General features: G+C 36.9%; 1 pseudogene; it reads left to right on the top strand.

The window, feature by feature from the left end:
* Positions 1–383: 383 nt before the first annotated feature.
* Positions 384–1,654, top strand: LOC129501935 (G2/mitotic-specific cyclin-B1-like; annotated as a pseudogene).
* The last annotated feature ends 14,026 nt before the right edge of the window (positions 1,655–15,680 follow it).

Here is a 15,680-nt window from a genome sequence, read left to right as displayed (position 1 = left end):
ACCATAAATCTTTATTAATGGAAAGTGTGGTACTGATGGAGGAATAGGCAAATAGATCAATGCAAAGCATAGAGAATATGTGTATATGAGAATTTACTATGTAATAAAGGTGACATTTCAAACCAATATGGAAAAGTTTGGTTATTCATGAAATGGCTACCTGTTTGGAAACAAGATATATTTCCTATGTTATATTACATACAAGAATAAATTTCTGTGAGATTATATATGGAAATAAACTATAAAGTAGTAAAGATATAGTAAGATATATATTTTTTTTAATTTTGGGATAAGAAAGCATATTTAGTACTTGCAGAGGAAGGGCTGTTGACCCATAGGCCTCAGCTCCGGCTTGTCAGTGGCTCCTGCGCTCTCCTCTCCCCATGGTGCTCCAGGTCACCAGGAACACAAAAGTTAACGTTGAAAATAAGGCGAAGATCGGTATGGCAGGGGCACAGTGGGTGCCTCTGGCCTCTGCTGCAGCCTCCAAGCCCGGCCTGAGGCCAAGAACTGCTCTGGGAGATATTGGTAACAAAGTCAGTGAACAACCACAGGCCAAACTGCCTCTGAAAAAGGAAGCAAAAACTTTGGTTCCTGGAAAAGTCATTGCTAAAAAAAATACCAAAGCCACTGGAGAAGGCACCTGAGCCTGTCCCTGTACCTATGCTGGAACCAGAGTCGGAACCTGAGCCGGTTAAAGAAGAAAAACTTTCGCCGAGCCTATTTTGGTTGATACTCCCTCTCCAAGCCCAATGGAAACATCTGGATGTGCCTCTGCAGAAGAACATCCGTGTCAGGCTTTCTCTGATGTAATTCTTGCAGGAAACGATGTAGGTGCAGAAGATGGAGCTGATCCAAACCTTTGTAGGGAATATGTGAAAGATATTTATGCTTATGTGAGACAACTTGAGGAAGAACAAGCAGTCAAACCAAAACACCTACTGAGTTGTGAAGTCACTGGAAACATGAGAGCCATCCTAATTGACTGGCTAGTACAGGTTCAGATGAAATTCAGGTTACTGCAGGAGACCATGTACATGACTCTTTCCATTATTGATCGGTTCATGCAGAATAACTGTGTCCCCAAGAAGATGCTGCAGCTGGTTGGTGTCACTGCCATGTTTATTGCAAGCAAATATGAGGAAATGTACCCTCCAGAAATTGGTGACTTTGCCTTTGTGACTGAAAACACTTACACTAAACACCAAATCAGACAGATGGAAATGAAGATTCTAAGATCTTTAAATTTTGGTCTGGGCCGCCCTCTACCTCTGCATTTCCTTCGGAGAGCACCTAAGATTGGAGAAGTTGATGTTGAGCAACATACTTTGGCCGAATACCTGATGGAACTATCTATGTTGGACTATGATATGGTGCACTTTCCTCCTTCTCAGATTGCAGCAGGAGCTTTTTCCTTAGCGCTGAAAATTCTCGAAAATGGTGAATGGACACCAACTCTACAGCATTATCTGTCATACACTGAAGAATCCCTTCTAAATGTTATGCAACACCTGGCTAAGAATATATCATGGTGAATCGTGGACTTACAAAGCACATGACTATCAAGAACAAGTATGCTTGAAAAAAAAAGAACAAGTATGCCATCTCTGAGCATGCTAAGATCAGCACTCTGACACAGCTTAATTCTGCATAAAAAAGAGAGGTAATACTTTAAAATACTTATATGAAATTCCATAAACAAACTAAACAGACTAAGAAATCTATGTGAATTATTTTAAGGCAACTTATAGCTGTTAATACAGCAGTGCTAATTGCAATTGTACAATAGTTTTGGAGAACTACTTACTGGAAGGTATAAAAAACTCTGAAACTTGTGACAACCCTTATGGTGAACCCTGTGGTATAGTATGCCCCTCAGGAAAAGAAGTGCTGCCAGGAAGCAATCCTCTTTAGGACAAACTGTTGAAGAAAACTTGCTGCCTAATCTCATTCTCTTCCTTTGGGCACTTGTATCTATAACTAGTTTATTCTCTCATATAAAGGCATGGCCCCTCACCCCAACTCAGGACAACTCTGAAGGGCCATCTCAACTTCAGAGTTTAATATTAATTTTCCTGAAATTACTTTAAAAATATACCACAACCCAGCTTCTCCCTCCACTTTATACCCTTCCCTTTGCTGCCCCACAGGGGTATTTCCTAAACACCAGTCTGTCTCAAAGCCAACTTTCTGGAGAAACTCATCTGTAACACCCTTTGATTAATTAATTCCAAATGGAAAATAATAACCCAACTACAGAAAAATATATACAGGTTCACTGAGGGATTGCTTAGAATAAGAAAAGGCTTGAAAACACTTAAATATTCAGAGGTTATAGATATATACAGTTGACCCATGAACAACACAGGTTTGAACCATGCAGGTATACTTATATACAGTTTTTATTATAAATATAGTACAGTACTATAATTGTATTTTCTCTTCCTTATGATTTCCTTTGTATCATTTTATTTTCTCTAACTTACTTTATTATAAGAATACAGTATATAATGCACATAGCATACAAAATATGTGTTAATTGACTGCTTACATTATCAGTAAGGCTTCTAGTCAACAGTAAGACATTAGTACTTAAGGTTTTGGGAAGTCAAAAGTTATACAAGGATTTTTGACTGAGTGGGGGATCAGTATGCCCAATGGCCTTGTTGTTCAAGGGTCAACAGTGCACATATATGCATGTGTCATTGTACTAGTATTTATTATATAGCAATTAAAATTTGCTTGCAAAAATCTTGTGATAACAGGAAATTTTTCTGTTGCAATATTAATGGAAAAAATAAGTAATAAAGTCATTTATGTAGGGTGGTTCCTATAATGTAAACATAGGCATGAGAACAAAGATAAATAAATACATGGTGATTTTTTTCTTTCTATATTTATAGGTTTTGCATATTTTCAGAAACCTTATATAATAATTGGGAAAATACTTTTTATTTTTTATAAATCTTTAACTAGTGACCAAGAAAGATCATTGCAATCCCCTTCAATTAAAAAAAAAGTTTACAACTCAGTATTAATTTGAAATTCATTAAAGCAAAATCATGTGACAGTTCATATCAGCAGCAAAGTAGGAATAAAACTTCAGCTGTTGACTTCAAATCCAATGTTCTTTGACTTCAGCGAGCCTTGATGTTTAAAGTGGATAGTAGTCATGATACATTCTTAAGAAGCTATAATATGCTCTGAAAACTACAGGACACTTATGAAAGAAACTGAAGAAAACACAAAGAAGTAGAAAAGCATTAATTCCGTGCTCATGAATTGGAAGAACAAATATTGTTAAAATGCCTATACTTCCCAAAGCAATCTACACATTCAATACAATCCCTATCAAAATAACACCAGTATTTCTCACATAGTTACAACAAACAAAACTAAAATTTTTATGGAAGAAAAGACCCCTAAACTGCCAAAGTGATCCCAAAAAAGCAAAGCAAAGCTGGAGGCATCACAATTCCAGACTTTAAACTATACTACAACACTGTACTCATCAAGGCAGTATGATACTGGCAACAAAAACAGACACATAGATCAATGGAACAGAATAAAGAATCCAGAAATGTACCCCTAACTATATGGTCAACTAAACTTCAACAAAGCAGGAAAGAATATCCAAAGGAAAAAATGGGGAGAAGGGGGAACCTCTTACACTGTTGATGGGAATGCAAATTGGTGAGTATAGCGTTTCCTCAAAAAGTTAAAAATAGAACTATACTATGATCCAGCAATTGCACTACTAGGTATTTATCCAAAGGATACAAAAATACCAATTCAAAGAGACCATAAACAAAGAATGAAGTCCTGCCATTGCAACAACGTGGATAGAACTAGAGAATATTATACTAAGTGAAATAAATCAGTCAGAGAAAGACAAATACCACAAGATTTCACTCCTATGTGGAATTTAAGAAACAGAACAAATGAACATAATATGGAAAAAGAGAGGAAAACCAATAAACAGATTCTTAGAATCTGAATACAAACTGATGGTTACCAGAAGAGAGGTGGTTCGGGGCATGGGTTAAATAGGTAATAGGGATTAAGGAGGGCATTAATTGTTATGAGCACCAGGTATTTGTGCTGAATAAATATATTGTACATCTGAAACTACTATAACACTTAACTAACTGGAATTTAAATAAAAACTTTGGGAAAAAAAAGAAGTTATAACATATATCCAGATCAACTTGAAATGATATAGTCAACAAAGACATGGTTTGAGCTGCATGAAGTATGCTATTATAATCTAAAATTTAACAAAATATTGCATAGAGTTAAATATTTATCTTAAATGCATGGTCCTTTAACTGCAGAACATTATGGTCTTATCATGTTTAATCCAGAGTGCCTTGTGCAGAAAAGCATACAGCAGATTCTGAAAGATTCTCATTTGAAAGGAAATTCAGCACTGAGAAACTTAATATTTTAACTTTTTATTTTGAAGTGATTTTAAACTTAAAGAAGAGTTGTAAAAATTGTAAGGAGATTTCCATATTCCCTTCTCCCAGCTCACCCTTAGGTTACATAACCATAATAAAGTTATTAATAGTAAGAAACTAACATTGGTGCAATACTAGTAACTACAGAGTTTATTCGGATTTCTACTAGTTTTTCAATGACATTTTTTTTCTGTTCACAAATCCAATCTAGGATCCTATGCTGCATTACATTGCTTTGTCTTTTTACTCTGCTCCAATATGTGACTGTTCCTAAGTCTTTTCTTGCTTTTTATGACCTTAGCACTTTTTTTTTAAGATCTTTTATTTATTTATTCATGGAGAGACAGAGAAACAGAGGCAGAGACATAGGCAGGGGGAGAAGCAGGCTCCCTGCGGGAAGCCCCATGCGGGACTGAATCCCAGGATTCTGGGATTGCGACCTGAACCAAAGGCAGATGCTCAACCGCTGAGCCACCCAGGTGCCCCGACCTTGGCACTTTTAAAAAGCTTTGCTCAGGTATTTTATAGAATGCTCCCAAATTTGGGGTTTTGGATGTTTTTTGATATTATGGATTTGGAGAAAGAACACCACATCAATAAGGTATCCTCACCGCTTCATGAATATCAGGTATGCATGCGGATAATATGTCTTATTACCTGGTGAAGGTGGTATCTGCCAGATGTCTACCTAGTACAGTTACAATTGTATTTTTCTTAAATAATATTTATTTGGGGAAATATTTTGAGACAATGCTCATATCCCATTTCTCCTTAAACATATATTGTTTCTCCTTAATTTCCACTGCTGGTGTTTCATGTCTATAGTGATTATCACTGTGGTATTCTAATGACCTTTTCCAACTTCCCTTGTTCTTTCTAAATTCAGTAATTGGAAATCTGTAAGGAAGAGCTGTCCCTTCACCATTACATCATTTGTTTTGTCATTAGTTTAGACATACAAGTATTTCTTTTATTTTTTTGTTTCAATTAAATATTACCATTATATCTTCACTGATCTAATCATTCCAGCTTTGAACACTGGTGCTCTTTCAGATGCGCTCCTGTGTCTTTTTAACAGATCCCATTCTTTCTTTCATTGAAATTTCCTTACTTTCTAGGACTACAAAATGTTCCAGAAATAACATATTTTCCTTGTACCATCCTTAAAATCCACCACTTTTCTAAGAAGCCCTGGGTCCTTTATTGTAGAATGTTATTTAGAAATCAGCCTCTGGCAATATGTTCACTGATTGGGACTGGAATGTCATTATGTGTAGGCTCATTCAGAAAACAGAGCTAGGAAATACATGTATGCATACAAACCCCTGTATCCCCAACATGTACATATATTTATACATACGCGTGTGTGTGCATGCACACACACATACACACACATATATATGTGTGTATATATATATAATTTTTTCCCATACTAATACTTCTAATCTGCCTCAGGACCACAGGTGTGTTTTTTTTTCTATTTACTTTTTGCTTATTTTTTACTTCTATCTCTAGCAATATTCCTTATCTATAATATATTTGTTTACTCATTCAAATATAGATATAAAGTAGTTTCAAGATTTCTAACCCATGCCCTTATGAGAAGCAGCTTTATGAGTTAGAGTTTGTATACCGTTACTTTTGTTTCTAGCTTGCACATCCAATCAAAACACTATTTTATAAAGCTACTTAGATAAGATCCTTTCTTTCCCACTCCCATAATTTGTTATGTTCTTTATGTGAAATAATGTTAGATTCCTTTGTCACAGTCTACATTCCTCCTTGCATTTCCTCTATATTTTGGTAGATTTTTTTATTTGCATAGAGTAAAATTCACTCATCTTTTTGTACAGTTCTATGGGCTTGACAAACTCATAGAGTTCTGTATTTATCAACAACAATACAAAACAATTCCATTACCCCAAAAATTACCCTGTGCTCTTCTTACCCCAAATTCTGGAAATCAATAATACACCCCTTTAATTTAGCCTTTTCCATAGTGAAATGAAAACATCACAAAATATCAAGCCTTGAAGGCCTATTTCCTTCATTTACCAAAATGCATTTAAGATTCATTCATGTTGTTTAAAACAATTCATTCTTTTTTGTTGCTAAGTAGCATTCCACTGTATAGAGTGGTACCATTGGTCTGTTAATTTGTTTAAACACTTCAGAGTTTTTTTCTGGTTTTTTTTTCCCCAGTTTTTAGTGATCATCCATAAAGCTGCTACAAACATTTTTTTTACAAGTTTTTGTATGGAGTAATTTTGAATTCACCTGGGCAAACAGCAAGGAGTAAAATTGCTGGATTATAGGGTCAGAAATAGCCAAACTATTTTATAAGAAATAGACAAACTATTTTCTCAGAGTGGCTGTATATTTCCACCATAAATGTATGAAAGTTCCAGTTGCTCTATATATCAAGTGTCTTTCAAAACAAAAATGTCTTTAATTTGAATATAATGCAATTTATCATTTTTTTCTGTTATGAATTTTTGGGGGGGCTATCATATCTGAAAGCTATTTGCCAAACTGAAAGTCACACAGATATTCATTTGAAGTTAATATTTTGGAAAGTATAAAGCATGTTTACAGGATGTTGTTTGTTTTGTATATGGATATCCAATTGTATCATCACCATGTGTTGAAAAGATTACCCTTGCTCAGACCAGAAATCTTGTATCTTCTGCCAGCGTTCATGAACTTTGACAGGCTAACTTGTTGGCCTACAAGTAGGGTAGAACCTCAAACTCTTTATCATTGTAACAGAGTTTTTATGTCATATAATGGTAATGCCTTTCCTTCTGCTTGGCCTTCAGTGGATGGAGTTGAGTTAATCTAACCAGGAATTGAATGGGTTTTAAATTTGTTGTTGCTATGGTTAATTTCAGTAAACCATAGGCTTCAAATTCCTTCAGGGATTATTTTTTTAGTGTAGGAGTTAATTTGCCAAATTTTTCCCCCTAATATCTGTTCCACTTGAGCTTTAGGCTTTCTCTTTGTGCTACACCTCAAAGATAGTCTGTTTCCTGCAAGTATCTCTTCATTTATTCAACACTTTTCATTTGGTCGTGGGGGTAGAAACAGTCTATATCATTCTGATTAATTTCATTTATTTTTTAAGATTTTATTTATTTATTCATGAGAGACACAGAGAGAGGCAGAGACATAGGCAGAGGGAGAAGCAGGCTCCCCACAGGGAGCCTGATGTGGGACTCCATCCCAGGACCCTGGGATCACAACTTGAGCCAAAGGCAGATGCTCAACCACTGAGCCACCCAGGTGCCCATAATTAATTTTAAATATTAAGAAGGTCTATCTCTGAGTCTCCAGGTTGCAATTTCCTCAACATCCCTCTCCCTCCCAGTGCAGCTTTGAGCCAGCATTAACTTCCCATGTTAGAAGGTTCATCGCCTATTCCTTTTCCTCAGCTACAATGCATTTTCACCAGTGTCTAAAGGTGACAACTCATCCTTATCCAACGGATGAAAGCTCTTTTTCCTTGGAAATAAGGGAGAAAGGTCTCAGAGTTCCTTCCTACTCCAACATTGGTTTCTGTGCTCTTCTGTGTCCTCTGCTTCTGTTCTCTTTTCCCATGTTGCAATTTCCCTAGTCTTTCCCTGTCTTTTTGTATTAGATGGAGTTTGTGCATATCTGGTATCCAACAATTTGGCAAGCATCCTACCTTTTCTTTTTTTAATAGGAGTCCAGGAACAGTTTGTTCAATTAAGCAAGTGGTTTGTTTTTGTCTCATACCTGCAAATGACTGTCTGTCTTTAGATTTTGTGCCCTGCATGGGCACCTGGGTGGCTCAGTGGTTGAGCATCCGCCTTTAGCTGAGGTCATGATCCCAGGGTCCTGAGAGTGATCCCAGGGTCCTGGAATCGAGTCCCACATCAGGGTCCCACAGCGAGCCAGCCTGTTTCTCCCTCTGCCTAGGTCTCTGCCTCTCTCTCTGTGTCTCTCATGAATAAATAAATAAAATCTTTAAAAAAGAAAAAAGATTTTGTGCTCTCCACCTCCACACTCTGACAGGTCAAAAAAAGTTCTGAATTTCCTGTTCCTTTTGCTTTTTTGTTGCTGAAAAGCTTAAGAATGATAATCTTTCTAGATCTCTTTATCTCTGAGTAGAAACTGAGTCAGTTCCCTTTTAGAATTCAGTTTCAAAAAGAAACTATCTAGAAATCTGTAACCCTTTTTATTTTCAGAGATTCCCAATAATAAGTTGGCATTATAAGTTATAATTTTCTCAATAATTCAATGATTAGCTGGGGTTCTGTGGATTCATTGAAATATATAAAGACATGAGCCCTAAATACTACTTGGAACGTCAAAGCCTTGAGCAACTTACTGATTTTTTTCTGCACTTCAGTGACTGAATTTGTAAAGTACTAATAACAAATTTCCATCTAACTCCAGAAATATGGTAAGAATTTAAGAACTAAAAGTGTTTTGCAATCTTCAAAAGGAAATTCAAAACAAGTTCATATACAAAATAATTGTTTTTTCTTTCTAATTACTAATGGAATTGTCCTGGCAGCTTGATCTAGTATAAATAATGCATGAAAATCTAAACTAGAACTGCAAAATTGAAGAGGACAAAGAACAGAGTCTATCTAAGAAACTACATGAAATAACAGCATTTTAGAAGGTAAATCACTAAAATTATTTCTGACCCTTAAAGTATATTAACATTTGAAGAATAAGATAGTGATTCAAAAATTATGAGGGAGGGGTTCTGAATATGGAATATAAATTATAAATAAAATTAAACAGCAGAAATATTTGAGACATTAAGTATGCCTTCAAATTGTCTATGCAGAATGTCCATGAGAGGCCATCAAAATTTCTTTTCCTTTAAGACCTTGCATACTAACTTGACAGACCCCATTCCTATCAGGGCAGAAATCACACCTTAATGACAGTTATAAGATGAAGTGGGACATTCAAAGTTATAAAGAAGCTGACTAAACAACAAATTTGAAAATTGTTTGGCAGCAAAGGACATTAGAAGAGAGACTTAAGGATAAGTAGGAGGATAATGATGATTACATTTTAATCCCGGATAATAATGCAAAGGTTAGAAGTCACATACAGTAACTTGCAGTATATTATTTTAATGTTTCATTACTGTGATGGAAAGGATCTGACATACAGATTGATTTGATGCAGGTCACCACATTAGCTCTTCTATCTAAGTGGATAAATCTCTCATTGGGCAGTTATGGTTGTAGATTGTCTGACTCTGAACTATTATATCTGGAAAAACTGTCCTGTACCAGATGTGTTTCATTCTGCTTATTACTGTGACCTAGAAATACTTCGATCTTACAAAACTTTAACTTTGATGATGAAAACTTATATGAAACAAGGAACCATTAAATAAAATAAACTCCAAAGCTCTAGATAGTCAAATCTGTAACATAAATTTAATAACAAGAGTTATTTTTATAAGAAACATAAAAACTGATTTGTTTGCTACTGCTGAAGTAATGGAATACGTTATGAATTTAGACCAATGACTGAAGTATTTTGTGACTTTGAGAAATTTCTTTTAAAACATATTTAATATAACAAAATTTTATTACTATTTTTTACCTGTGAAATAAACACTCAATCCTAATATTTAGGATGTATAACGAATCTGGATCCAGTGTTTTTCGCAGGTTCAATTTCACCTGAGTTTCATTCTCTTTTTTTTGCAATTTTTTTTCTAAGATTTTATTTATTTATTCACGAGAGACACAAAAAAAGACAGGCAGAGACACACTCAGAGGGAGAAGCAGGCTCCAGAAGCAGAAAGCCCAATATGGGACTCAATCCTAAGACTCTAGGATCACACCCCGGGCTGAACACAGGAGTTAATAAACCTCTGAGCCACCCAGGTGTCCCTCACCTGAGTTTCTTAAGTAAAATTTTACTGCAGAAAAATCTAAGTACTAACTATTTAGAATTCTACTTGGCTTTCCTTTTTATATTATACTTCCCTTTTATAAAATATGAATAAAATAATAATCAGGAGCAATAATATGCTTAAAATGAAACATAGCAGTCCCTGCCTTATTTTCCTATCTTTTAAATTGACTACCACCTACATTCTTCTGATATTTACCAACATGTTTATACTACTGTTTTGATTTTTGATCTTAAATAGTATCCAATGAATTCATGTTTTGACAGTTGAGAATTTAATTCCTTTATATCTCTACTTCATCTTTCTCCAATAGAGTTGCCTTCCCAATAGAGTTAAATAAGATTTTTTGGTTAAACTATTGGTTAATATTTAAATGTTTAGTTACCCTAAAGTATTGTTCACTTCTGTGCCAAACACAGCAAAGTTATTACTTTTGTTTTTCTAATTTTTACATGTTTAACCTACCAATCTAAGCTGAATCACTTGTCTTCATTTTTATTATCTTGCCTTTGCTCTTCTTGCTACAATCCTTTTCCACTTTATTTGAATATTAGTGAAGAGGTCAGCTCAGAATAGTCTCTCCTTTTTCCAAAAGCTACAAAGCATAACCTATTCCTTCAATACATCCCTCAATGGTTGCTTTACAAAATTATTAATCATCATTTCTTGAATGTTTATTTCTATTAGAAAAATTCAAAACAAGTTTCGTGCATTTGCTGTGACAAGTTCTCTAGTCCTTTATGTAGTTTATTAATCTACTAATTTAAAATTCTACTTTTGAGTGTATCTGGTTTCACATGATCAGGACTTCTAATTTACAAGAAGCCTACGTCTGGGGACACCTGGGTGGCTCAGGTGGTGATGCCCTGGGGTCCTGGGATTGAATCCCTACGGGAGCCTGCTTCTCCTTCTGCCTCTGTCTTTGTCTCTCATGAATAAATAAATAAAATCTTAAAAAAAAAGAAAAAGAAAAAAAAAAAAAAGCACTGTACCTCTGGATGCCTTTAAGAGTTGCCTGGCCTCCGAGCTGCTGGAGACAGCCCAGATTAAACCAGCGCGCGGGGGGCGGGGGGGGCGGCCAAGGCGGCGCTGGGCACCCGCCTCACGTCGGGCCGCTGCCCACCTGCAGGCAGAAGGTGCTCGCGGGCGCCGGGGCGCTGCCTTCCGTGCTGTCGTGAGCTCGGAGCGACCTGGGCAGGGGAGCCCAGGCCCCTTCCCCAACAGGGGCGGAAAAGCAACAATGTCCGGCAACAGGTGAGAGTGTTTGGAAGCTGCGCGACGGGGGCGGGATGGGGGACAGCGTCGCTTCTGGCCACGGGGCAGGGCCAGGGCGTGGGCACTTCGAGGCCTGCTGCCCCCACGCTGCCTTCCTGACCCTGGGCATAAAGCCGGAGAAACTTCTGGGGGCTCGGCTCACCGTGCTGCAGCCCGGGACCTCCCCAGGGCTCCCTTCCAGCCAGCCTGCCCACCGCCCCTTCCAAGCCGGGGGTTGGGGACGCCCCCTTCTCTGTGTGTGCAGCGTTAGGGTGCCAACCTCGGCTGGTGCAGAGTTCACACCCAGACAGTATTGGGCCCTGTGGCCTGAGTCGTGGAGGAGTCGGGAGTGGGGGTCCCCGGCACTGAGGAGGGCCTCTGAGAAGCGAAGCTCCAGGCCACCTCATTCCCTCCCTCTCTCCAGGTCCTGCGTTCTGCAGCCTTGGGGCAAACATGTGGCAGTGCTGTGCGTACGTGTGTGTACCCTGAACGTTGTGTGTTTCCGTGGGGGTCCCTGTGCATCTGGGTCGCGGATGCACGTGGAGCCTGTGTGTGCCTGCGTGCTGAGTATGCATGTGCTAGGGCAAGCATGTTTCGTTCTCCAGACTGTGGTGGTCTTGGACCCCCTCCCTGGCCACAGCATTTCATCCTGTGGAAGACAGGTGCTGGCCTAGTTGGCGGACACAGCTGGGGTCCGTTTGCTGCCCTTTTCTTTCCCCTACCGTCTCCTCCCTCCCCTACTCTTCCCCATATCTGAAAGTGTTTAGAATTCCTTTCTGTGGTTTTGATCTCCCCACCTAACCTTCTGCACACAGAAATATCTCCTAAGGTGAGGTGAGGTTTGACTTGGGCGGGTGTGGGGTCCTTCTAGGGGGAGGGAAGGTGTATGTCACTCATCTGAGGATTCTCGCTCCTCCCCTCTGTCTCCCCTTCATTCCTCATATTTGTAAGGTACAAACAATAAAGGCACTTCTTTCAGACCAAGAAAAATTTTAATTATTACACTTTCCCCCTTTGTGGCTTTCATTTTTGCTTGTTTAATGCCTTTTTCCCCCCCAAAATGGGTACTTCAATTCCTGAATACTGGCATTATCTGTCCATTGTGTTTTCATTTAAATAAAAACACATTAAGTTTGCAGAAGACCAAAATTACTTTTTAATGAAGAGATGTAAACTAATAAAGATTCCTTCTTTTTTTAATATAAGACATATAGACAAAATGTAAAGTGCAATCATTGCATGTCAGTTCAATAATGGCTTCTGTTCATATATTGCAATATTTTAATTAGATAATGAAAATTGTTCGATAAGTATTATGAAATCTATTTTAATCATACCATAGAGTTGGTTTTGATCCTGTGGTATGTGTTCCAAATTTAAAATCTGTTGGATCTGAAATAATTCTGACTTTGTGTCAGATATATGTCAGATATATATTGTGTAGATGTATCTACATATATCTAATTTATGTTTTTAATAGTAAAATATGTAAATGAAGGTAAAACATTAAAGTGATTTATGTATATGTTGATTTAATCCTATATATATAATTTATCATAGGTTCAATACATAGAACTCTTACAATACACCAGACACTATCCTATTCAATCCTCTCAACAACCCTGTAAGTATGGCTATATCATTTAACATTCAAACCAGAACATTTCTGAGAGTGAAAAGGGGCACTATTAATAATTGGGGATAATAGGAAAAGCAAGGATGCATAGTAACTCTACTTATAGAGTATAAGTTTCCCTAACTCATCCCAGGTTGATTGATTCTCCTCAGCAATTATTATCCCATTTACAAATGAGGAAATCAAAGTCTAGAGAGACAAAGGAACTTACCTTAAGCATAAAACTATTAAGCACTCTAGTTGGAATTCAAACTTGGGGCACGTTATGAAGGAGACAGCTATCAAAACAATTAAAGAAAATATGCCTGTTTCGGAGCAGAAATTATAGTGTCTTATCAATGGTTAAATGTACATGTTAATGTTTAATTTTGAAAGATATATGTCTAGAAAGATACATAACAAACTGCTATTAACATTTACTCAAGGAGAATGAGTGGTTGGAAATGGAGAGACTTTCACTATTATGTATATATTTTTATATTAAAGTAACAACACAAGTCATCCCCCCTATTGTTTCCTCAGGCAGCCAATGAACAGGAATTATTTACTTAAAGAAAACATCATCAGTGTTTAAATTTTAACTTTTTTTAAAGAGACAAAAGTTAACTTGCCTAAAAGTATTACAGATAAAAAATAAATTTGAACATATAAATGACATCCTGCCTTGAAAGTTTTAAAAAGGATTACACTGATTTCAGGTTTATCGTAATTTGAGCCTCTATTTTTAATTTTAAATAAAAAGCATTAAAAGGCTTTAATTGTATAATTAAATTATTAAAAGTATGTTCATATATTGGTGAGAATAAAAAATAGGTTAAGTACTTTAAAAATCCAATTAATTAAATAATAGACTTTGCTTTTCAAATCTAATTGAGATTTTTATCCTTTTTTTCTACCTTTAGCAAGTTTTTGCTTTAGATAAATGAAATGATTAGTTTCATAAGTTATTAAGCTTATATGTTTGTATAGAAATGAGGGAAGGTTCACAATGATAAGATGATCCATGTTACTATAAGGCTGAAGTAAATTAAAGCCCTTTGTAAGTCGATTGGTTTTTGTGAATTTCATACCTCTGAGACTCATCTAAATTATGATGAGATTCCTTGTTGAAAAGATATTGAGAAGTTTAAAATATTGGAGAAAATTATGTGCTTCAAGAAAATCTACACAAAAATTGTATCCCAAATATTGTCCTTTCCATAAAATACAAATCCAAGATAAGCAAATTAATTTTATAATTGTTGCTTACTTTTCTATGCAGAGATAAAAAAGAAACAATCCTGAAAGGTGTTGTGCCCAAGATTGCGAATCCGAGAAAACCACCAAGGAGGACACCGATGAAAGTACATGAGGGTTTATTAACAAGCTTGAGCTTGGGCCCAAGTATACCCAACACAGCGGAGCAGGGACTTGGACCTCGAGGGGGGTTACAGCTGGGTTTTTATGGGTTGGTCTAGGGGATTTTCAGAAGGGGTGGAGGAATTTCTTAAGCTCTGTTTTTATTCCAATATGGGACTTTCTGTCTCTGTCAAGGGCATTCTGAGCTCTGTTTTCATTCTGATATGGGATTTTCTGTCGAGGGCATTAAAGCTCTGTGCTCATTCTGATATGGGACTCTCTGTCAAGGTCATTCTGCGGTTTTTCCTGTAAAGTTCAGCTCTTATTCACAGGGGCCTGAGATGGCTGTACTTGTGCTAATGCTAAACTTGGGGTGGAATGGCCTTTATTTTCTTGGCCTCCACAAAAGGAAAGTCATTGGTAACTCAACTAGAGTTATAACTACTTGTTGGCATTCTCTGTATAGAATTAAGATTTGTTAAGCTTTTCCTACCACCCAGGAGCAATGCACCAAGTACTTTGATAACTGGAAGCTATCAAGTTGGAATCGAGGAATTGATAGACATTGTGTATGTGTTTTCACTTGAGACATATGGATTAGGATATAAGAATTGGTTTCTGAAGATCTTGAGCCTCACGCTGAACATTCTACTCCAATCAAGAGAAATAACTCTCCTCTAAGAGGGAATAATCACATTTTACAACTCAATCAATCCAAGAAAATTGGTAATTTTAAAGCATTTAAAAGCGTTTTTTTCTTAGTGAATGAAAAGGCATAAACATGTTAATCCAAGGTGAGCAAGTGATCAATTCTAATCCTGTTATAATTTAAAAAAAAAGATTTTATTTATTATTTATTTGAGAGAGAGAGCACACAAGCAGGGGAAAAGCGGGGAGCCCAAGGGGGCAGAGGGAGAGGGAGAAGCAGGCTCACCCCTGAGCAGGGAGCCCAGTGTGGGGCTCCATCCCAGGACCCTGGGATCATGACTTGAACTGAAGGCAGATACTTAACCAACTGAGCCATTCAGGAGCCCCTCCTGTTGTAATTTATTTAATGTCTTATTTTGTATTCTTAAAA

Source organism: Nyctereutes procyonoides, unplaced genomic scaffold, assembly GCF_905146905.1.
Source record: "Nyctereutes procyonoides isolate TBG_1078 unplaced genomic scaffold, NYPRO_anot_genome, whole genome shotgun sequence".
Lineage (NCBI taxonomy): Eukaryota > Metazoa > Chordata > Mammalia > Carnivora > Canidae > Nyctereutes > Nyctereutes procyonoides.
Note: the sequence above shows the minus strand (reverse complement) of the source record. Positions and strands in the feature narration are given on the sequence as shown.